The sequence below is a fragment of the Saccostrea echinata genome, unplaced genomic scaffold (genome assembly GCF_033153115.1).
Source record: "Saccostrea echinata isolate AGI-Se365-2 ecotype Australia unplaced genomic scaffold, CSIRO_AGI_Sech_v1 ptg000025l, whole genome shotgun sequence".
NCBI classification, from domain to species: domain Eukaryota; kingdom Metazoa; phylum Mollusca; class Bivalvia; order Ostreida; family Ostreidae; genus Saccostrea; species Saccostrea echinata.
In genome coordinates, this window is record NW_026889774.1 from 11,980,836 (window position 1) to 12,005,438 (window position 24,603).

Here is a 24,603-nt window from a genome sequence, read left to right on the forward strand (position 1 = left end):
TTGAAACACATAATTGATTTATTCTAGGTTTTCAATCAAAAGCTCTTCAATCCGCTATAGTCATCACCAGTACACTAAAAACACATTAATTTTTAACAAATACATATCCCTTTTGTTAAAATACAGTACACACCACAAACCAAAAAAAAATCTTAAAAGAAAGTATTAAATTTTTTCATTAAAAGAAAAATGCAACTATAACTCTTGTTGCATTTTGCTCATAACGAAAAAATTTAGCTAAAACATCTTCATCAAGGTAAGTGCAGAATAGCCATTATAACAGTTTGATTTAATCATCAATATATTATTATAATTGGAGAAAGCGGGTAGTTCAGCATATTTAAAAATTGCATTTTTCGTGAAATTGTTAAGGAGATGACTTGCTCTAATAATAGGGTACTATGAAGATACTGGAAAAAATAAATCAAGGGAAACAGAAAACAATTGGTGTAGAAATATCTGTATAATTTTAAAAATGTTTTCAAACTTTTTACCACGTCAACAAGTAAAGCCATTAACAGCTTCTAGGTGTACTTAAATATATGTAAACTGTTTGGCAATTGAGACATCATTTGCTTTTCAAATTTGCATTGTCATTTACCATTATTTAACTAGAATCTATTCAATATATACAGTTTTTCATGAAAGTGACGAAATTTTCTAATTTGAAATATTCAAGGCAGGGGATATATTATTTTACTGCCAAACACAATTTACTACATTAATGAAACATTTTTTTACAATCAACGCCTTTAATCTAATTACTTACTTTTCTGAATAAAGAATGAAATGAATAGAATAATTGTTTAACAATTTCGCAACATTTGGAAACAATACTGATTTTCTTCAACTTAAGGAAGAGGAACTGAAAACACTTACTAATTTGTCAAAATTAATTGAGTAAATTTTTTAAAACCAGGAAATTATGTAAACCTGAAAACAGACCCCAGATCGCTGATCGCTATAAAAAATATTCAATGGAGATTTAAATAAAATATGCAAAATTTATCTGCTAGTTTTACGTAAAACGCCCACCGATTATAGAGCATTTCCACTCATTCATGAAAATTGATCGACTTGGGCTTTTCTCTGCAGGTAAATAAACGAAGTGTAAACGTGTTTGCTGTCTTCTATAATTGTTTCGTCATTCTGATATCGTTGATAAAAGATCCAATCGGAAATGAACAGTTTATTTACATTTTTATTTGCGTACATTAGGAACTATTTACAAGATGCAGACTGCGGCAATACAAAAATTAAAAGCAGACTCGCCTAAATTCAGGTATAACGAAGATTTGCCCGTGGCACCATTATCTATAAATAAGCTTACTAAATGTGATTTTGGGCAGCTATCTTATTGATCAATCAAGACCTATGCAGACCATGTAATGTACTCGTCGGGGACTGCGATCGAAAATAAGTCGTTTTTTTTTTATTTTAGTATTTGGGAAGAAAATACACTGTACATGATGCGAATGCATTCCCTCGTCCTTTTTTGTTCAAGTATTCCAGTCACCAACTGTAATGTTACATTGCCTTTTTGCATAAATTCACGACAAATATAGATTTGAAGTTCTACTGTTTTATGCCAAGGGTGCGGTACTTTTTCAAAACGTACTTTCTTTTGAAAGTGCATATAATCAACTTAACATGTTTGTGATTAAGTACAGGTAAACTGAACTTTAAAATTACGGTTACTGTATTTTAATATAAAAAGTAAGATTTTATTTTAAAATGCTTTACAAAAAGAACCGTACATTTATTTCATTTTTCTTATAAGTCAAATATTTAGTTCGCAGCTTAAGCGGGAAAAAATCATGGTTGAAAAAATTTAAAATCGGTAACGTTGTTGTGCCAAACAGAGTGTGATGGGTACTAGAATACGAAAACAAACAAAACATACTACCCCCCCCCCCCCCCCAAATGAAAATGAAAACGAGAAAAAAATTATTTGTACCGAAGTATAATGGTTGTTCGAAAGCACATTCTACTGTTTTATGCCAACGGTTCGATACTTTTTCGAAACGTATTTGAATCCGTTCTTCTTTTTTTCGTAAGTGCATGTATACACCTTTACTTGTATTTCATTAAGTACAAGTTAACCGCACTTTAATATTTTAATCTAAAAAGTTAGATTTTATTTAAAAATGCTTTACAAAAAGAAACATACAATTATTTATTTTTTATAAGTCAAAATATTTCATTTTCTTTTTACAAGTCAAATATTTAGTTTGCAGTTTTAGCAGAAAAAAAATTATGCTGAATAAATTTAAAAACAGACAAACATTCTAACAGGAAAAAAGAAATGAAAACGAAAAAAAAAATATTTGTACAAAAGTACAATGGTTGTTCGGAAGCACGTCTGTTGAACGTTCATATTAGTTTTTAGACCTTTTAAAAAAGTCTTTTCTTTTTCACTGGCAGATTTAAGGACATACGCAACGTACCTTACCTACTGATAATTTTTCAAGATATTCTTAATTTAAGATTATAGTGCCATCAAATGTTCGTAGACAAAAAATCAGCATGCATTACCAGGGGTTTTGGAAAGATATCAATTGTTGAAATTTTGTGTATAATTTAAAGAAAAATATACAAAAATTACTAAACATATATTGTAGATGTTTTGTTTATCAAAACTTGTTTTAGAAGAAGTGTACAACAGCATATGTAGACGATAAAATGTATCACACAGTTCCTTTAAATATTGGAACTCTTCAGCTCCAGGGAAAAAGACAATAAAGTTCAAACTACGTTGCGTATGTCCTTAAAGGAGCAAAGAAGGGGTTTATCGACATTTAGTTGAGTTTTTGTAATCATTAATTAGATGAAAATACAGTTCATCTTAAAGCAAAATTATTATTCATATCGTGCTACGTTTATGAAGATAAAAACCCGCCGAATTTGTAAAATCATAATCCCGGACCCCCTTCCCCTCATCTAATTTACTTTCGACATCTATGATATTGTATGTATATATGTAAGTGCTTTGAAACTGATATTACGATAGATTCATTCGTGATAATATAAGTATACATTTTTTCTTCGTTTTATTTATTCATTATTACTACCATCTTGCTTTCTTCCTCTATCTGGTTCTTTTTGCTTTTAGTTTACTCAACCAGGACCAATAACTCTTAAAATTATTATTTAATTTAAAAAATCTCGAAATGAAAATTGAAGTTGAAATCTCGTGCAAAACAATTTTCATTTCATGCATCTCAATATGATTCGAAGTTCTTTGAAGTCTTAGAAACGGTCTTGTAAAAAGTTGACATCTGTACCCCTGGTAAGTACAAAAATAAATACATTTTTAGAAAAATTGAATTTCCTTTAATCTAGCCTTAGATACCAATATTTAGCAAGATATAAAATTAGAAGTGATCTCTGATATCTTGCAATGATAGCACAAGCTTCTTCTTCTATTATAACAATTGAAGTAAATAGAACTAAAGCGCTGTATAAGTATAAAGAACATGCAATTTTCTCCGAATGCCTGGATATCTATAGTTTTTTTTTATTTTAAAATATATTGTTGATCAATTTTCAATTAGAAAATGCATAGCGGTTGATTTTATTCGCGTGTCCTAAAAATATATTTGAAATTTGGTAATTTCCCTGTATAATGTGATAAACTAAAATGAAGAACTTTTTAGAAATGCCATGGGTAAATACATATTACTTTGAGAATTCAAAGACATTTTTGTGAGCATTTCAAACACTTAATTCCTGATTTTCAAAACCTGAGGATCAGACTATCCTTATTTCACAAGTAGTCTGACAACTGATAGGATTGCTCTAGGAGACCAGATAATATTAATCACCAGGGTGGGGCCAGTGCAAAGTATAATGTGATAGAAGCTTTTGGGGGGAATAAGGTTGGGCAAGCAATTTTTTAAACACCAATAATGTAGATGGGACATGCAAATTATAGTTCTCTTTAAAGTTCGCCTTAAAAGAATTAGTAAATCACACTATATAAGTATACCTGTATGTAACTTTGAAACCTAATATTAATATTTGAATATTTATATACATATACTATATTTTATAATGAAATGAGGGAACATTTAATAGTTTCATAGGGTATATGAATAATTTATAACCCTCAATCCCTCAGGTTCTCCCTTTTCCCCAACAATTTTAACTTGGCATTCAGTGCGAAACTGTCTTCTGTCACCTTTACATTTCTGGAAATTAATATATTATTTTAGATTTAGAAAGTAAATGCTATTTTGAGAAAAACAATACCAAATTTGCCATTTCATTGAAAAAATTAAAAAATATGGTCAATTCAGAGAACTCTGCAAAATCACTTTACCGACCTAACCGTTCCAATGAAAAGTCAGATCTCTCTACAATCCCAGAAACATGTTTCTTTTTTCTTAAATCTGTAGTACTTAGAATCTCTGGTCATTTCCAAATATAGAGACATGTAAAGAAGTTAAATGAAAGTTTGTACAAAAGTGTACAGAAGTATACTTTATTTTCCTGCGAATGAAAAAAATAAATAAATATGGTTCATATTCTTCATTTAATCCAACTATTATACATTTTCAGGTTGCATGCAATCAAAAACCTTATCCTAAATTCCCAAACATTTAGTTCTGAAATGGAAAATACCAACATTTTCTTCAGTTAAACAGAGTCTGTACCTCTGTACCCTACAAGTGGTATTTATCGATCCCAACCCTCTAGATGACAGATGTTAATTAATAGGAAAGGTTATGCTTTATATATTTTGACTTTTTCACTCAACATGAGGGTGGGACACTTGCATCTTTCTTTTTATAAGACTAATTGCAAGACTTTTAATATATATATATATATATATATATATATATATATATATATATATATATATATATATATATATATATATATATATTGCACTGGTCCCACCCCGGTGATAAATATTGCCTGGACCCTAGTCTATAGCTGGCAAATTAAGTTACAGTGCTATATTTTACTTAAAAGCAGCAAAAAATTCTGTGAGTACTGCCACAAAGTTATTCTAATAAAGAATCGGTCCAGTCATTATTTGTATTGTAATAAATGATTCTGGAATTTGAAAAAAAAATGGAGCAAAAATTCCATCTCTATAGGGACATGCATTTTTACATTTCTTTTTTTTCCCAAAAGGCAATTTCAAATTAGAAACTCAAAAAAAAATCTTGAATTTTTAGAAAACAGTGGTGGAATTTTATAGAAGTTTTTATACATGTATTCAAAAAGACAAAAGTAAATCCAATGCATACGCAAACATATTTTACATGCAGAAGTTGAATCTGAATTAAAGAAACATCATTTTATTGTTGAATGGTATGATAAATTTATGAAGTAAGACTGAAATAGAACAAAAAAAATTAAGAGAAAAAAATACTCTTTTCTGCCCTTAATTCTATTCCACATATATATTATATTGTTGAAATTAAGTAAAACTGACACTCACCATATTGAAGAAAGGTATACGAACGAGGATTGCATTTGGATTGACGAATTGAATCCTTAATATAATAAAGACAATAGGGACCACAACTCCAGGAGTAACAAGTACAGACGCCCACAGTAGTATCCATTCTGTTTCCTTGTTTCAAGGACTTGAGGTGAAATATGTTTCATATCAGAATGCTAAATATAATTTCATAGCATTCTGTTATTGTTACTAAAGAACATTTTGTGAGTGGATAACTTTGACACGCATAGTCTTGGCCTTGTTTTCAATTTTGAACAATAGTGTATTGATGTGAGTTTTTAATACCTGTCATACTAGTTTACAACTTTGTCTTTTGCTGAACAAAAGAATATTTGTCCATCCTATTGAAAATATTATTTCTGAACCAAACCTTTTTGCCCTTATCCCAACAGCTGTATCTGATTGGATAAATAATGACGTTTTTGGTTATTTACGCATAGGAGTTACATTATTAAAATCTAAATATTTGATTTTACATTAAAAACATCAAATGCGAAATCAGTGTCTACTGAGAGAGCAATATGCCAGACCATCAGAAAAAATATGAAGAATCATTAAGGTATGTTCTCATTGAAGTCTGATATTTGATATATATAGTCTAAATTGCCAGAAATGTTTCTTTCAATACAGACTATTTTACTGTAGATTTGGATTTTGACTGAAAAATGTTCAAATAAAGTAAATAAGTTTTGCACGTGATATTACTAAAACATCAAATCAAACTTCTTCCTAAGATTAAAAGTAAAAAATTAAACGTATAAGCAACTAAAAGGGGGAAAATTGGTTTCGTAGGAGAAGTGACATTTTTTTCGACATTAAATGTACATCACGAGCCGAAAAAAAAACTGAGAATAACTATTGTGACGTTTTCTTATGTAGAATGAAGTCTTAGAGGTTCTATTTTTAAACATATTGCTATTGTTAAAAATTAATTTGCAATGGTAGTTCAGAGAAGATGAAAGTTCAGAGAAAAGGGTCAGGTTATTTGAATTTTTAATGACTTTTTTCATCTTTATCTAGTTTAGCTTCTTCGATTTTCCCTCTGCGTAACTATTGTCAGTACAGGTTAAGGGAATACATTGGCCACGGATAGCCATTGTGTATTGTACTACAAATTATACTGAATGGCATAGCCAAACGTGTGCAAATCACTGAGGAAAACGGAATGCAAGTTCATGATAAGTAACGTAAATGCAAGATTTTTTGGAAGAATTGAAACTTTTTCTGTGCAAAAGTAAAACAAAACATTAATTATGTTTTTTTTTAAATAAAATTCTTGATATCCTGGCCCCAAATGCATAAACTTAAAACAGATTTCAGTCTAAATTCAGATACTGAATATTTTGATTTCTATTTAAGGTAGTCCGATCCTGAGGTTCTGATAATCAGCAGTGAAGTAAATTGTATATATGCTCGCAAAAATGTCTCTGAATTTACAAAGTAATGTTTATTTACCCATGGTATTTCTTAAAGTTCTTCATTATAGTTAATCATATTATATAAAGGGAAAATTATCAAATCTCAAAAACATTTTAGGAAACGCGAATGAAAGCACCAGCTATACATTTCTAATCGAAAATTAATCAACAAATATATTTTAGGAATTTTAAAAAAACTATAGATATCTGGGAATTTGGAGAAAATTGCATGTAAGGCGTTAAGTTCTGTTTACTTAAATTGTTATATAATACACGGTGTTAAAAGTTGTGCTGACATTACAAGATATCACAGATCACTTCTCATTCCATACCTTGCTAGAAAGTAGTGGTATCTATGGCTAGATTAAATTAAAGGAAATTCTATTTCTCTAAAAAAGTACGTAGTTTTGTACTTTTATTGGGGTACAAATGTCAAATTTTTAGGAGACCGTTTCTAAGACTTCGAAGAACCTTGAATCATATTGCAATGCATGAAATGAAAATAGCTGAGCGAAAAGTTTTCAATTTCAAGCTGAAGTTTTAGACTTTTGAATTAAATAATAATTTTAAGAGTTTTTGTTACTGGCTGAGGAGCTGATGATGATAATTTGTTTTATTTTCATATTTATTTCAAAGTTATTCTAGTTTGAAATTTTGACCTAAGTTTGTTCTCAGTTTATGGTCTTGGTGCCCGAAAATGTAATAAATAGTTTTAATTCGATAAAAAATGAAAAATGTTTGGAAAAACATAATGAAAAAAGAATAAATGTATATTCTGTATGGTAGAAACCACATTTTTAATAACCAGATTTAACACATTATAGCCTTTCTGATCATGCCCAGGAAACATTGGGTGCCATCAAGTTAAAAACTACCATCTTCTGCTTTATTCAGTGGTCGAAGTCAAATGAACTCTGGCTTAGTATCCGTTGCAGCTGCCTTGTACATATGCACTCAGGAAACACCTCTGTTTACGAAGAATATAATCCAGTTTTGTAATTTTTCTTTATTTGATAACGTGAAATGCAGATCCCATTCATGCATAAAGCAGTTTTCTATCAACAAGCATGAATCAGGTTTTTTTTTATAAACTGTAGGATTCTCGAAACGCATAATCTCTTACTCCACATTTTATATCCATCTTAGAAATCTGTTATCCAGAAGGTAAAGCATTTCCACTAAAAATGCACAAAAATGGTAATCATCCTATAGGAATACTCCTCGAAGTGCACCCACAAATAATTTTCAAAATATATCCCTTTTCTTGAACAAAAAAAGAAATAGAACAATAGTGATCCATCTTTTTATTGGCGTTAAAATGTATTCATCAGAATAAATCACAGATCACACATTGTGCATTCAGTTTCAAATATAAAACAATAGAATCCTCTGCAACAGTACCCGTTATATATTGTGCAATGATCGGAGTCTGGTATGCTTAACTTGTAATTTTGACATTTTGTTTAATGTCAGCAAAAGGTTGCATCCAAATGCTAACAAATCCCTAATTACTATATTGGATGAGGGTGTTCTGTGACATTTATAAGAAGAGATAGAACGTCCCGGTGTATGAGATCCAAAATGCCTCTTTCATCTCGACTTAGTTTGTAGAAGTTGGCTTTACCTGTAATGTTTACAAAGCAGACCATAAGTCATGACGTCATTGAGATACTCTTCATCAACGTTTCTAGTCTCTATATACTCAACGCTTAGTAAGTACACATGTTCTTTAATTCATCTATTTCAATGAAACATCGAAAAAAGCCGAGCTATTTACAATCAGACAAAATGTAAAGTAAATACTCTTTTTAAATATCGTTGAAGGTTGTTTGAATACTTTGTCATTTATTGATATATTTAGCATATTTTCACCAAATTCCGCTGTATCATTCAAGCAATATCGATATATAGATTGCAAGACTTGCGCTTGTGCATTTTAAGTGTATTATGGCGTTTTTATTTCAAGCTTCACATATTCACATCTAGTAACAAATGAACGGGTTCTCATGTACCATATCCTCTTGTCATATGGAAAATGAAAAGATACTGACGTCACAGCAGCAAAGTAGAATTTGAATTGCCCGCCACCACACCGGATGAGTAATCATGAATATCTCAATTATTTATAGTATATAACTATGATCTATATAGTCAGAGGAACTTGTACTAACTAGCAAATTTAAACTTTAAAATAAATATGAATTCAAATTACTTTATTGCAACAAATTAAAAGTTTTAATGTTTCAGTATCTGCTTCTATTTAAAAATGGGTACTATTCTTATAAACTACATTGTGACATTATAAATGTTATGAAATAAAATGTATGCTGTATTAGTAGAAGTGATGCTGTATTAAAATAAGAGATATAAAACGCGAAAAATATATGTATACAAACCTGTTTATGATATTCCCCATCGAATAAAATCCAATTTCAAATGTTGTAAATTAAAATTTTAAGAAAAATTTTGCGTCAAATTCTTCCATTAATATTTAATTGTTCGCGGCCACTAAGAAAATCTCCTTATATATACATGTTGAAGTTTGATTTCATAGTATCTAAGATTGCTAACGCATTCTGTGCATTGACGCAGAAGGTTACGTTCATGTAGCCAACAGCAAAGAGAAAAATCAATGCAGATTTACGTCGGAGGAATCGATTTTGCAAACGACATACTTTTTCTCTTGCAGAGTAAAAAAAAATGGCCATCGTTTACTTCCAAAGGCATCGATTGTCATCTATATTTAATTACATATGACGTCAGAGTTCCCCTCATAATAGAAATGTGTGACGTCAAACTTGGGGATTACCTCGTTGGGACTGCTCTGTTTTCTAAATATAGATATATTAAAAGACAATAATGTCCCATCACGTTAGAGGGTATATACCACCTTTTCATCATGTTTACGTGCGAGTTATTGAATAATATTATTTATAGCATTATTTTTTCAAAAGAATATCAAAATACAAGTTGCGCACTTGTTTGCCTTACAATTTCAACGACAGCGTTGAAATGTGCTTGATACGCAGTTAAATTAGCTCTATGCAGTTATCTACCCTTAACATTTCTTGTTAATCTTTATACTTTGAGGAGGTCTACAATGCCCTATTCAAGCTTGCAAAGAAACTAGAAACAGATGCTAGAAATTCTCCTTAATAAAACAATTTAAAAAATAACAAAACAAAACAAAAATCGTCAATTTAAAGAAGGAAATTTATATTCTTTATATTATAAGACAAAACCAATTCCACTTGTTCAACAATAAGATTTGATCTGTTTTAATCTGTTTAAACAGTAAATTATTTTTCTTTCACGAATATGCTTTGCTCCTAGTTTAAAGTGTTATATTTATGCCATAACCTGATAATATCTGAAATTAGTTGAATTGTAAAATTGTTCAATCAATAACTCTTGAAATAAAATAGCAATAAATCGTCATTTAACTCTTAATTTCATTATTGTCTTGGGGGGAAATTTTAGCTTTAGTTACAAATGTATTTAATCTTTCTGTATACGATAAATATGAAAAAAGATAGAATTGTAGTTTGCGTCTTGAAAAAGGGAATTTTGTAATTCTCTCTCTCTCTCTCTCTTTCTCTCTCTCTCTCTCTCTCTCTCTCTCTCTCTCTCTCTCTCTCTCTCTCTCTGTGTGTGTGTGTGTGTGTTTGTATGTGTGTGTGTACTCCCTTGTTGCAGATAGTTTTTCATTCTACATTTTAATGAAATAAATCTTTGCGTGGAATAAAAGGCTACAAATTGTCAAATCAACTTATGCAAGTTTATTTTTTTTTACAATATTCATTCCATTTTGTTAACATCATTGTCCCTCTGAAGAAAAGAGGTTACATGTCATAAAGGGTTCAAAGTTTTACATTTATTATGAGGGAAACGTGATTTTTCTCAAAAACAAGGGTACAAGTGATTGATAATATGCAGGAATTCTCCAACAGATTTCGAAATCTGTTTGTTGTATCAAGTGATGGTTTTGATGCAATAAAATTCTTATTGTTTAATGATTTCACAATCTTATTCTTTCAGCTCTTGAGATTTTAACTTTATATTTTCAAGCAAAACTATGTTGTCTCTTACTAATGCATTTATTCTTGAATTTTCTCTTTATTACGACGCATTCACATAAATTTTGATTTTCTGTGTCGATGGCTCTTGAGAAGAAGTTTTTTTTTCAATGATCCCAGCCTATTTTCTCTTTTTTTGAAATTATTTTCCCTTTAAAAATTGCAAGGCTTTTGAATAAATTTCAAAATATCTATCATGTTTGATATTTAGTAGCAAATAACAAATACACCTATTACTGTAAAAGTTGTTTATTGAAGAAAAATGGGGGAGGGAATAAGCCAATTGTTCATGAAATCGGAAGATTATTGAAATGAACTTTAGCATATTTCCCCCAGAAGTAAAAAGATTTTTTTTTCATGTGGTAATGTATGTCAATGTGATGTGAAATAGTAGTAGTAAATCTTGAAAATTTTCAAAAGAAACCTTGGGATCTTTAATGCACAGCTAATATAAAAATAGTTACTAAATATCTTAGGAGGAAGGCATACTTAACAATGGAATGAGTATGAAAGAAAACTTAATGGTATTTATCTCCGTGAGATTCCTATTTTACATAAACGGTTTAGTTATCAAAATATGTACCTTTTTAGAACATGCATTTTGAATCTAATTAACATGCTAAATAGAGGTGGCATTGGGGACAATTTGTTTTTATTACTTGCAGAAGATAAAAAGTCGTGAAATACGTAAATATACCTAAAAATAAAAATACTATGAGATGAAATTGTAAAACTACATGTATATAAAAATTTTCTTTTGCAGTGTTGAATTTTGTTTTCAATAACAACCTTTCGTTGGTAATAGTGCCTTATTTTCCAATCTAAATTTGTAGTTTATGAAGATGGGCGAACAAGGCGTGCAAAATGCCAATAGCTTCAAATGTATAAAAGTCGTATTCAATTTGTGAATTTAGTATTTAGAGTAAAGTTCTTATCACAGAAAGTTATGAAAAACAAGCCTTTTCTAAAGAATTTTTTCTGCAAAAATCATTGCATGATTTAAAAAAAAGTGTAGTATTCTTGGGGTTCATGGGATTCAAGCAATAAAGTATCTTGAGCATCAATTTTACCATCAAGACTAACACGCTAACCAATACGCTATACCGCTCATAACAAAAAACAGCATTTAAATGTTTGTGATATGACCCTTGACTAAATAGACTTCAGATATTTCTCGGAAAAATACGAATATTGTGTCAAAAAAGTGTATTTTTTAGATACGAGTATACGGGGTCTTTGCTCCATGTTTTTGTTAACCGAAGAATCTATATTTTTATTTATACAATGATTACAATCTTTAAAAAAATGGAGGTAAGATCCACTTACATGGAAAAATTGTGTTTAAGTATGAAAAATTGACCGTTTTTGCCCTCTTTGATTTACTTGTATGAATGCTATTTGATAGACGAATAATTTCAATCATTCTGAAATTTTTACGATTTGTAGTGATTTTACATAAGTATATGTTAATGGTATATGAAATGAAATATAAAAGAAATTTTGTCATAACTGAGATATAGTTTTTCCCTTTCATATTTTTATTGACATTGTATTTATTTACACGTATTTATTGTGACGTAATCGTTTACAACTTTAGATTGGAAATTAGTAAAGAGAATATAGGAATCTAACTTTTTCTACTGAATTAGCATGGAAAATGTTCCAAGGACTATCATTTATGAAGGATGACAGGTATGTTGGTTTCTCTTATGTCTTTGAGGCAGGATGCCAATATTTTATATGCAGTTGTAATTGAGCTACATATATTTCATTTGTAATATTTGACACTTAAATAAACAATTACTTACTTACTTTGAAAATGCAGAATGCAAACATCACCAATGTCAAACCTACCTTTTGTGATCGATAAAATATTTTTCAATCTATTTATCCTATTCAATAATGTACATTGTATAGCTTAAAATTAAGCAAAAATATTTTTCTCTTCCTGGCTAAAAGTACAAAGTAATAAATATTGATTGATGATATTCAAAGTCAAAATGAGTGAATATTATTTTCTGTGATAGTGTCTAATCATTATAAAAATTAAGGATGAAATTATTACCATTGAAGATTTTGCTTTCTATTTAATCGTAAACTTAAGAAAATGAAGCTGTGAATAGTGCAGTAAGTAACATAAAAATGTACATTACACTCTAGTTTCGAAATTGACCTTGTCACTTTTTTCCAGTTATATATTTATTCTGTATTAGTCATTCTTTCATGTCGTATAATTTACGCTGTGTAATCTCTCTGTTTTATTGGCAACTCATTTAACATATAAAATCGCTCGTTCTTATTTCATGAGGACATGTCTTCAACATAAATTGTTCAATTACCCAAAAGAAATAATTCTGGCATGAATAGCTAGGAATTTAACCTATTTTCATATAACTTATCTTTCGTCTTGTTTGACATATCATTCCATTATTGCATTTCCAGAAATTATAAACTTATTTTGTCATAGACACATATTTGCATATAATGTCGTTTGTCTAGTGTCGCTCAGTTCTTTTCTTTGCTAAATCATACTGAAAAAAGCATTTCTCCTTGTACTTTAATCATATGTAAGAAAAGTTTTTAATACAAATATGAATTTAAAGAAAATTTTTGAATGCGGCAACAAAGATTTCTTTTAAAGATTGCTTAAGTATTTGCGGAAGATTATTTTTAAGTCTGACCTTCTTTAAAAGATAATTCAATTTTAATACATATAAATTTTTTTTTCTATTTACGAATGTGTGTATATATATATATATATATATATATATATATATATATATATATATATATATATATATATATATATATATATATATATATATATATATATATAACTTTATTGATTTTAAGAAAAGAGAATCAGACCTACAATCTAAATTGTGATTTGATTAGGATCAATAACATTCATTAGTCCTTTAATCTTCTAACGAAAAACCACTCCCAGAATAAATTTGGGACAAGTATCATGAAAACCTTATAATTATCATGAAAATGAGGAAAACCTGCAAAATTTGTTTTTACGTTCTTTCATAGAAAGATTTTCATGTGAACCAAGAAAAGTTATGGATACAACGAACTTGACATCTTGAGTTAGCGCACTGTATTTATTTAAGAATACCAGTGAGGTGCTCATTTACGTAGAAATGTTCATATTCACCGAGAGAAATAGTTGCATGAAAGGTCTTAAATTTCTAGGAAAAAAAGTAATGATGAAGTGATAGAAGACGTTTAAATTACATCATACTTCCTGATTACCTAAATGAAATTTGCTGTTATTAATAGTCATAAGTCATTTTGAAAGAAGAAATTGAAGTATGCCAATTCGTATGATTGGCAATAACTTGTTTTCTTAAATATTCCTTGTCAAATCTATGTCTATCTCATGAATTTTAGGCTAATATATTGAAAAAAATATTAAATCGTGTTTAAACGAAATCAAAAGGGTGTTTTCCAATGTGCAATTAATGTTGAACAAACCTATCCTCTTGGCATTAAAATCAGCTATGTCTTTAGAAATCCATAATTTGTCTTTGAAGAATTCATCTTGATGGAACTCTTAAATGACATTTACAACTTTTCGATCAGAATATATTGTTTCAATAACTGTACTTTAATTTACAGAAAAGTACTTTACGTCTCGTACAAAGAGGTAGATGTGCATATCATGCACACATTTCTTAGAAAGTTTTAGGAGTTTAAAGTACAAGCGTTACTTTCTATTTGATTAATATGTTTAAAGTAAATTTGATGGATGCTATTAACTTGGTGGAAGTAGACAGTATGCAAGGGTCATAGCAGTATTTCATTTGAGGTTCTGGTCAAATTATGACCGAGGTAATTCCTGAATCTCCCCTCCTAATGCGGGCATTTACGCACTAGATTATAGAATGAAAACTATATGTAAGCTGACTGACTTCACTAAATTCCTGAATTTTTGTTATGTTGTATTTGAGAGGGGAGTAATCAGGTCCCATTTGATTTTCAAGTATTTTGACCAAAAAAAAAACGCTTTGCTAGATGTTATGCCTTATTTGGAAGTAAAATGTAAATAAAGAATTTCTGTATGTAATATATGTAGATAACGAACAGTATTCAAGCTCAAAAGTCTATTAAACAATACAATATTTACAATGTCATTTGTGCAACTGATATTGCAAAACTACAGTATTATTATTTTAAACAGTGACTGGCAGTGGAAAACAGACCTCTAAAACATCAGAGGTGGAATCAGGTGCCATGGAGGAGTGAGCATCCCCTGCCGACCGGTCACACCCGCCGTGTGCTCCTTGTCATGATCGGGAAATAAAGGGAAAATCCGTCGACAATTCAGTGTTTAAATAATGGCCCAACAATTTGTATGAAAAACGTCATTTAGCATTTGACTTAATGATGAATTGTATTTGCTGACAAGGTCATTGTATCGACCATATAACTTACGAAATGACGACTTTAAACGAGAATGCTGATATTCTTGTTTCAAGCTCACCGGGATATATCGTATTGACGTAAGAATGGAATTAACTATTGTAAATTGACAATACGTCGTCGATATATCTAAATGTCGAGTTGAAGGCCAATGAAATATATGGAGATAACGAACAGTATTCAAGCTCAAACGTCCATTAAACAGTACAAAATAGGAGCAGAGCAAACACGGACCTCCAAACATCAGAGGTGGGATCAGGTGCCATGGAGGAGTGAGCATCCCCTGCCGACCGGTCACACCCGCCGTGTGCTCCTTGTCATGATCGGGAAATAACGGAAGAATCCGTCGACAATTCAGTGTGTAAATAATAGCCTAACAATTAGTATGAAAAACGTCAGTCAGCATTTGACTCAATGATAAATTGTATTTGCTGACAAGGTCATTGTATCGACCATAGAACTTACGAAATGATGACTTTAAACGAGACAGCTGATATTCTTGTTTCATCAACTTGTTTGTCAATAATTTACATCGTTTTAGAAATTGTACATACGTAGAACATGCTCTTGTGTATCGAATCAACTGAGAGATATATACCACGTATGCAGGTGATGAAGGTATATTGCTGCATAAGTAAGGGAAGTTGACGATTGAAAAGTTAAAGTCATCACGTTTATCATAAAGCTTGGTTGTTAGATTACCATTAACGTCTTTTTCAAGTAAAATATCCAAATATGAAACAGATTTGTCAGACTGTGTGGTATCTTTTATCTCAAGCTCACCAGGATATATCGTATCGACATAAGAATGGAAATAGCCATTGTTAATTGACAATACGTCGTCGATATATCTAAATGTCGAGTTGAAGGCCACAGCAAGTGTTTTCTTCTTTTCACGTACAAGATTTTGGACAAATTCTGCTTCAAATGAATACAAAAAAAGGTCCGCTAATAACGGGGCGCAATTGGTACCCATGGGAATTCCAATAGATTGTTGGAAGACCTGGTCTCCAAAAACCACATAGATGTTGTCAATCAGAAACTCAAGCATCTTTTTAATGTCAACTTCAGAGTACTTGTGTGTGCAATCAGAATGTTTTTTAACAAAATAATTTTGCAAATGACCAATGACAAGGTAAGTATAGTTACGAGTTCCATTTTTATTGAAAAAGCAGCTGTCAATGATATCAAAAAGCCTGGACTTTAATTTATCGTGGGGAATGGTTGTGTATAAAGTTGAAAAGTCGTAAGTTTTTAAGCTGTTGATTTTGGTAAAATCTTGTGATTTCAAATTTTCCAAAAGTTCCTTGGAATTTTTTAGTATCCACATCTGATTTACACCACTTCTCGAATATATTGTTGCAGAGTACTCTTGAAGTTTCTCCTTCACCACTGTTAATATCTTAGTGAGGAGTAAAGAAAGAGGCTTGGTTGAACATTTACTGGAACCCGCTATGTATCTTTGTTTGTAAGGATTTTTATGAAGTTTCGGAATCCAATATAAAAATGGTAATTCAAATTCATTTTGGTTGTTTGGAATATTAAAAATATTCAAAACTGACATATGATTTTGAAGAATTTCTTCCTTAGAAAGGGAGCTATGAGTATAAGTTGGGTTTACACTTGTAGAATTAAATCCAAGTTCCTCTAAAATATATTTAATATAATGAGCCTTACAAACAAAGACAATGTTGTTACCTGCTTTGTCAGCAGGGACCAGCACGTACTGATCATGTAATCTATCTAATTCTTTTTTCTCCTCTGGATTATTGAATACAGAAGGATAGATGGTTCTCATATTGCCCCTCAATCTTTTAATGCGCGATTTTAACATACACCTGATACATTTAATCCATTCTGACAAAGTGTCAAGGTCTTCTTTTTTATGTCTGGTCCATCGCCTGGCGTAGTCCTCTACAGAATCCATAATATATGTGAAATTCCGACGCCAGTTGAAGGATCGGGGTTCCCTAAATTTAGGACCTTTTAAAATAAGTGATCTAAGGTCCTCATTATTAACTATATTTACGTCACAAGTAATAACGTGTCCAGCAGGACTATAGTTATAGGGCGAAGAAGAACATGAACACGGTGGAGGATTATGTTTCAGATATTCGATATCCAGGCCCTGTAAAGCTTTCTTGTAATTAAAAAGTTTGGAAGCAATAGTCGATGTATATTTGTAGGAAATACAAGGTGTAGTCTTTAATTTGAAATATGGTGGAATACAAGACTGGACCCTTTTGTGATTAAGAATATTACTTATATTAACCGCGTCAATTCCTTTGTTGGCATATTGAAGTTTAAGGAAAAAAACGGATTGTTTTAGCTACATTTTCGGCAGTAAAACGCGCGGGTTTAAAAAGCCTATGATTTGCAATATCCATAATCACAGATCCGAGCCTATATTCTGGTGTCGAGGAATCAAGTGTTTTCAAGTGTTTTTTCTTCTTTTCGCGTATAAGATTTTTGAACAAATTCTGCTTCCTATGAATACAAGAATAAGACCGCTAATAATGGGACGCAATTGGTACCCATGGGAATTCCAGGAGATTGTTGGAAGACCTAGTCTCTAAAAACTACATAGATATTGTCAATCAGAAACTCAAGCATCTTTTTAATATCAACTTCAGAGTACTTGTTTGTACAATCAGAATGTTTTTATCAAAATAATTTTTGCAAATGACCAATTACAAGGTAAGTAAATTTACGAGTTCCATTTTTATTGAAAAAGCAGCTGTCAATGACATCAAAAAGCCTGGACTTTAATTTATCGTTGGGAATGGTTGTATATAAAGTTGAAAAGTCGTTTTCATGTTGTTGATTTTGATAAAAATTTGTGATTTCAAATTTTCCAAAAGTTCCTTGGAATTTTTAAGTGTCCACATTTGATTTACACTACTTCTCGAATATATTGTTGCACAGCACTCCTGAAGTTTCTCCTTTACTATTGTTAATATTTTAGTGAGGAGTAAAGAAAGTGGCTTGGTAGAACATTTACTTGAACCCGCTATGTATCTTTATTTGTAAGGATTTTTATATATGTATAAAATGTATGTATACGATCTGAAAAAATACTCCCCAAAGACCTAGGTTCACTTTCAGATTCACTTTCACTTTTCACAAGACCAGGTATTAGAAAACAGGGTTTTTGAAATTGTGATTTTCTTGAAATTTTACAGAAAGCATGTGTATTTGAGTACCTTCAGCAAAGATTTAAAATATAAGCACATCCCTCGATCCGAAAATTCAAACATATTTTATAATCTTCAGACCAGTTCTATCATTATATAATTCAATTTTGGGTCAGATGTTGTGTTGTATACGAAATATAGAAAAATAGATTTTAAAAGAGTGCAAACAAAAAAATAATAACAAGAACACCAAAAATTGCCCTATATTGGTCTTTGAGAATGAAATCTTTCTTGAAGTTCCTGTCCAGTTAGATACGTTTTTTTATTTATAAAATACTTTTTATAACCCACGCTGACGCCATTTCAATGATTTTAAAGTCCCGTCTCTTGTTTATCGTCAATACAACGGCTTTCTCTAAGGAAGACTTCTGTTTATACCTATATATCTCTTTTGGTGAAATTTTAAGGTCATTTATTCTGCCATTCTAAACACATTAAGTGTTTTCTGATGTTTTTCTAGGCTGAGTGTTAGACAGCATAACCTGTTACAGGTAAAACTATTCAAGTGTGAGGTATCTTATGCAATTTATATTTCTAAATTTTTCTCCTTTTTACTATAATATTATTATGTATACATATGATGGAGTACAGATATCGTTCATGTTAAACATTGAAACTATTGCTACGTTCAATGGTGCATGGATAAGCTAGAGGTATTAATATAAATTATGCATATACGTACTTTTATCTTAAATGGAGAGATATGAGCTTCTTTGGTTGGTATATAATTCTTAGAAAATAATACCCTTTTTAAGGTATTATACAGGTAGCGTGTGCGATTGACAGAAAACAAGAGTTGATTCTTTTTTTTTTTTCTCAACTGCATGCAACATATATTTATAAATATTTATCTTCGTTTATTTTTTGTATCAAATAAAGTTGTTATTATTTTTATGTTTAAAATTTTGTTTGGCTTCGGAAGCTGATCGTCAAATTAATTGGAAGACTTTGCCATCGAATCTTTGCTATACAACATTTTCTTTGCCATTAAACCGTGATACTGTAATCATAAATAAGAGAAGTGACGATATGAATATTAAACATTTTTTATATAGTCACTCCAATGTCAGCAAATCCCGGGGGTCATGCATGCACAATCGGGGAATTCGGTCGTACGCAAACGACATCGCTGTCTCATTATGGTAAACGCTTGCACGAGGCAGAAGCGTCAAAAATCGAAACGTTTGGTCTCATAATGGTCTCATAACAATTAATGCCATACATCAGTTAAGAGTACCGCGACAAAAATTTTGAAATATGTCCAAATGCAATATGTTAAAAGAGGTTTTATCTAGTTCGATGTAGAAAAATAATAAATCAAATTAGTTTCAGAAAGCAGAGTATTGAACCACTTTTGATAACAAATCTTCGAGAATTCAGACACATTGATAGATCACCTGATAAGCAACGAAATCAAAAAGCGTTTATGTCATTAATCTAAGTAGTACTATTTCACAAAAAATAGATATATCAATTGGATCATTAAGGAAGCCCATTTAGGACCTAACAAAAATATTTTTGAATTCAATATAACGAATTGTTATATTTGTTATAACGAATTAATTCGTTATAATCAATTTTCTGAATTCGATTTAAGTTGCTATAATAAATTTGTTATACTGATTCGTACGGAAGCCCATTTTCATTATAAAAAATTCCAAAAAAATATGTGATGTCGAATTAGATAAGTAACAAATTCGACAAATTGTTATAAGGAATTCAAAAATATTTTTGATAGGTCCTAAATTGGCTTCCGTATGAATTGGAATTAATTCGGTAAAATGAATTCCAATTCAAAAATGTGTTATAACGGCTTATATTCTTTTAAACAAATTCATAAATCTTATAACGAATTAAATTTGTTTAATCAAATTCGTACGGAAGCACATTTAGCTATCAAAAATATTTTTGAATTCGATATAAGGAATTGTCGTTTTTGTTATAACGAATTTAATTTGTTATAATTTCTTTGAATTCGTTATAATGAATTTAATCTGTTATAACAAATTTGTTGAATTCGTTATAACGAATTCAAAATTTTGTTATAACGAATTAAATTTGTTTTAACAAATTCTAAATCTTGTTATAACGAATTTAATTCGTTAAAACGAACTCTTTGATTTGTTATTATAACGAATTAAATTCGTAGAAAAGAATTTGACAAACTGTTACATCGAATTCATATATATTTTTCTGTAGGTCCTGACTGTTGAATTTGATTAAACGAATTTAATTTGTTATAACAAATTTTAGAATTCGTTTAAACGAATTTAATTCGTTATAACAAATTTTTGAATTCATAACGAATTCAACAAATTTGTTATAACAGATAAAATTCGTTAGAACGAATTCAAAGAAATTGTTTTAACGAATTAGATTTGTTATAACAAATTCGACAATGCGTTATAGCGGATTCAAAAGTATTTTTGATAGGTCCTAAATGGGCTGCCGTAAATTCGTCATTACATACCTTTTGAAAAAATATTTATGAATTCGATATAATGAATTGTCGTCGAATTCGTTTTAACGAATTTAATTAGTTATAAAAATTTAATAATTTGTTTAAATTTACAAAAAAAAAAAGATAATTCGTTTAAACGACTTTTTAATTAAATATACCAAATTCAAGAATACGTCGAAACGAATTTTTTCGTTTTTAACGAATTCAATAATTTCGATATAACAGATTAATTTCGTTATATTGAATTCAAAAACTTGATGTTAAGAATTAAATTCATTTTAACAGATTTGAAAATTTTGTTAATTCTAATTCCAAAGTATTTTTGATGGGTTCTAAATAGGCTTCCATAGATCAAAAAGTCATGCTTGAAAAAAGATTATAAAAGAAAATTATAAGGGGATTAATTCAATTAAAAAAATAAATAAAGTAACTTTAAATAGGCAACATCATGTTTATAAAGAATACCTGTTGAAGTAATTGTCCTTATTTAACTGTCAGCTATACATTGACTTAATTTCCTAGACCGTGAAGTACACGGAAAACAGTCAAAAAGACAATGTTTCAAAATGTATTAATTAAAATTGTAGAAATAATGTTTAGAAATAAATTTGACTTTAAATGCTGCTTTGATCGTATTCTATTTTCATTAAAAATCAGTTTTAATCATACATTTACATGTATAACCATCTTAATTATGAATTTTTCACGCTTTTTAAGATTCTAACAATTTTCTAGCTGCAGAACTGTAGCTCTCTGCTTGAGAAAATTCGGACAGACAAAGCAGAGAGCTACAGATCCAAGCGTCGTAAAAACCTTCGATTTATGCCGCCGCTTTTTTTGTCGCTCGCTTCGGCTATTATTTCTTGTATTTAATGCTTTTCCCCACTTTAAAAATAGTATCCGATAATTGATCATATATTTTACCCCTATTCCTGATACTTTATTTACCTTTCAACGGTTCCAGACGGCCGTATGTGATTTTAGAATAGTAAAAAAAAAAATGCATTCCGACGTCGACGTTGGTGTCATCCTGAAATAACACGCCCGAGTTTTACATGTATTTATCTCATTTCTTGTTTACATACATTTTGTATTTTTTGTAGACAATATATATGATACATGGGCCTCCTGAATTTTTTATTACATTTTCTCGGCAAGTATATATTTTTTGAAAAACTTTTTCGCACAACCCCTAACATGGACGTCGGAATGGGAATTTTTAAAACCGACATTCCAAAACCATAAAGGGCTGTTTGAGACCGTTAAAAGGTAGATAAAGTATCAGGAATAGGAGTAAAATATATGGTTAATTATTGGATAATATTTTTAAAGCGGGGGAAAGCATAAAATACAAGAAATAATAGCCGAAGCGAGCGACAAAAAAGCGGCGGCGTAAATCGAAGGTTTTTACAACGCTTGGATATGTTGCTCTCTGCTTTGTCTGTCCGAATTTTCTCGAGCGGAGAGCTACAGTTCTGCAGCTAACAATTTTCCTACTTGTTCATACTAGCGGCTTTCGATTTGATACATTTGATCCCATCGAAACTTTGTTTGATATGCGGTTTCATTTTGTTTCATGTCGTTTATTATCATTATTATACAGTTAAAGTAGTTTTTCAGTACATTTTTGTGATGTATGTTATATCATGTACAAATTAAGTTTTCTACATGTGTGCATAATTATGTTCCCTGTAGAACCAAAAGTAGTCATTTTTCATTTTGAAAAAAAAAATTATTCGTGAAGTGTTTTGGGGAAAATTAATTTGAAGGTGAATGGTAGCGGAAAAGATAAATTGTTCACTTGATTTTTTTTACTTTAAATATTAAATTCATTTACGTGCCTTTTTTCTTTAAAATGGTATAAGAAGTAGTTAAAATAAACATTTAAATTTTAACAATTCCAATCAGTTCCTATTTAAAAAAATTCAATAATTTTTATATGAAATGGAAATATTTCACGAGGATACATTTTTTAATATATTTTCACGAATGAGAAACACGAACCAAATTATTTTTTAAAAAAATCTTGTCTCATGAGTGAAATAAATTCCTTATCCAACTACTGAACAATGAATTTTTTGTTTATTACATTTTCTTATGTTTTCGTTTTACCAAAATAAGTCGTCTTTCTCTTAAATGTCAAAATGGTATTGCGCATTGAATATAGATTTATAAATTTCAAAATAATGCAAATGGAAAACTACATTGGACAGACATTGGCATATATAGTCTCAGATGTTGTTTTCACACTGTGAAATAAGAAAATAACACTTTTATTTTCAAACGTCGAAGTAACAGTTTTATTTTCACAGTGTAAAAATAACACTTGTAAATATATCAGTTTTTTTCAATGGGTAATTACAATAGTTCACTGCTGAAAATGTTACAAGTGTCTTGTTTTCAATAATTTAAAAAAAAAAACTTTCTTATGTCAAGAGCTTAAATCACCTTTCCCTTAATCATTATGACAATGTGCTGTTGTAAAATTCAGTCTTCAGTTAGGCTCAATTCCGGACAGTTTCTACTTCTAAAAAATGATGCGCAGTTTACCAAGTTTAGTGTTATGTCAACGCGAGTTGCAAATTAAAGGAAACATAATTTACTAACAGGAAGAACAGCACATGCAACAATCATTTTTCATCAAATTTGAAAAAAAAAGATCTCCTTGAACTTTCGTCCTGACTGTTGATTTTTCATTTCAAATGGACCCAAAACATTGTTAATTAATCAAATACTGACGTCATAAATGTATGAAGAAAGAGAATGAAACTTTTTGAAACTCTAAGTAGAATGCCATTATTTCATAGTTCAGTTGTCTTTGCAAATTGCTTTTGTCTAAGATTCAAATACTTGGTAGACTACGTATATTTTAGGCATGCAAGTCTTTTGGGAAAATCTGGCCAAAGAAGAAAGTGCCTTTATTTTGAAATGAAAGTTTTCTTAAGAAATAGATTCTTTGCAATAAAAGTCATCAGAATAAAAAATTATATAATCTGGGTGTGAATATAAGTGCGAAAATCTGTTGTTGAAAGTATCAAAATAACAACTTAGAAATAAATGTACTTCATATAAAAGTAAATATTTTTGGTCGCAGCATTCAAATGTAGTAGAAATATCATGATAAAGTAAACACTGATATGCTGATGTTATGCTAAGATGTACATCAATCCCATACATTTGTTCTTGAAACTTTGTTATGCATGCGTCACTTATGTTGAGTTTCCATCATGACAGGTTCTATACCGTTGTTAGAATATAGAAGAAAATTTGCAGTCGCTAATTCGGTGACCGAATATTCTGAAAGTCAAACAAAGTTAATAAAGTCAAAATATTTAGCGAGTATTTCCCCTATTTGATTATATAAAATTAATTTTCTTCACATATGTAATTTTTTTTTGGAAAGCTCAATAATCCTAAAAATACTCTCTCTGATATAATTTTTTGAAATATGCATCTTCCGGAAACTTCGTTTTTGGAAATGCAAGATGGTGAATACGAAAAGCCGTCGAAAGAAAGAAATACATGTTGTTTGATTTCCGTTTCACTTTTT

General features: G+C 30.1%; 1 protein-coding gene and 1 long non-coding RNA gene across 2 annotated transcripts in view; one reads left to right on the forward strand and one right to left on the reverse strand.

The window, feature by feature from the left end:
* LOC133192011 (outer dynein arm-docking complex subunit 2-like) overlaps window positions 1–24,603 on the forward strand; it is a 225,845-nt gene that overhangs the window by 129,750 nt on the left and 71,492 nt on the right. The gene's annotated exons all lie outside the window — the stretch shown is intronic.
* LOC133192015 (uncharacterized) lies at window positions 7,668–9,711 on the reverse strand. The gene is made up of 2 exons (XR_009721771.1): window positions 9,291–9,711; window positions 7,668–8,518 (listed from the first exon to the last, which is right to left on the reverse strand). It is a non-coding gene; the product is annotated as an uncharacterized LOC133192015 (long non-coding RNA).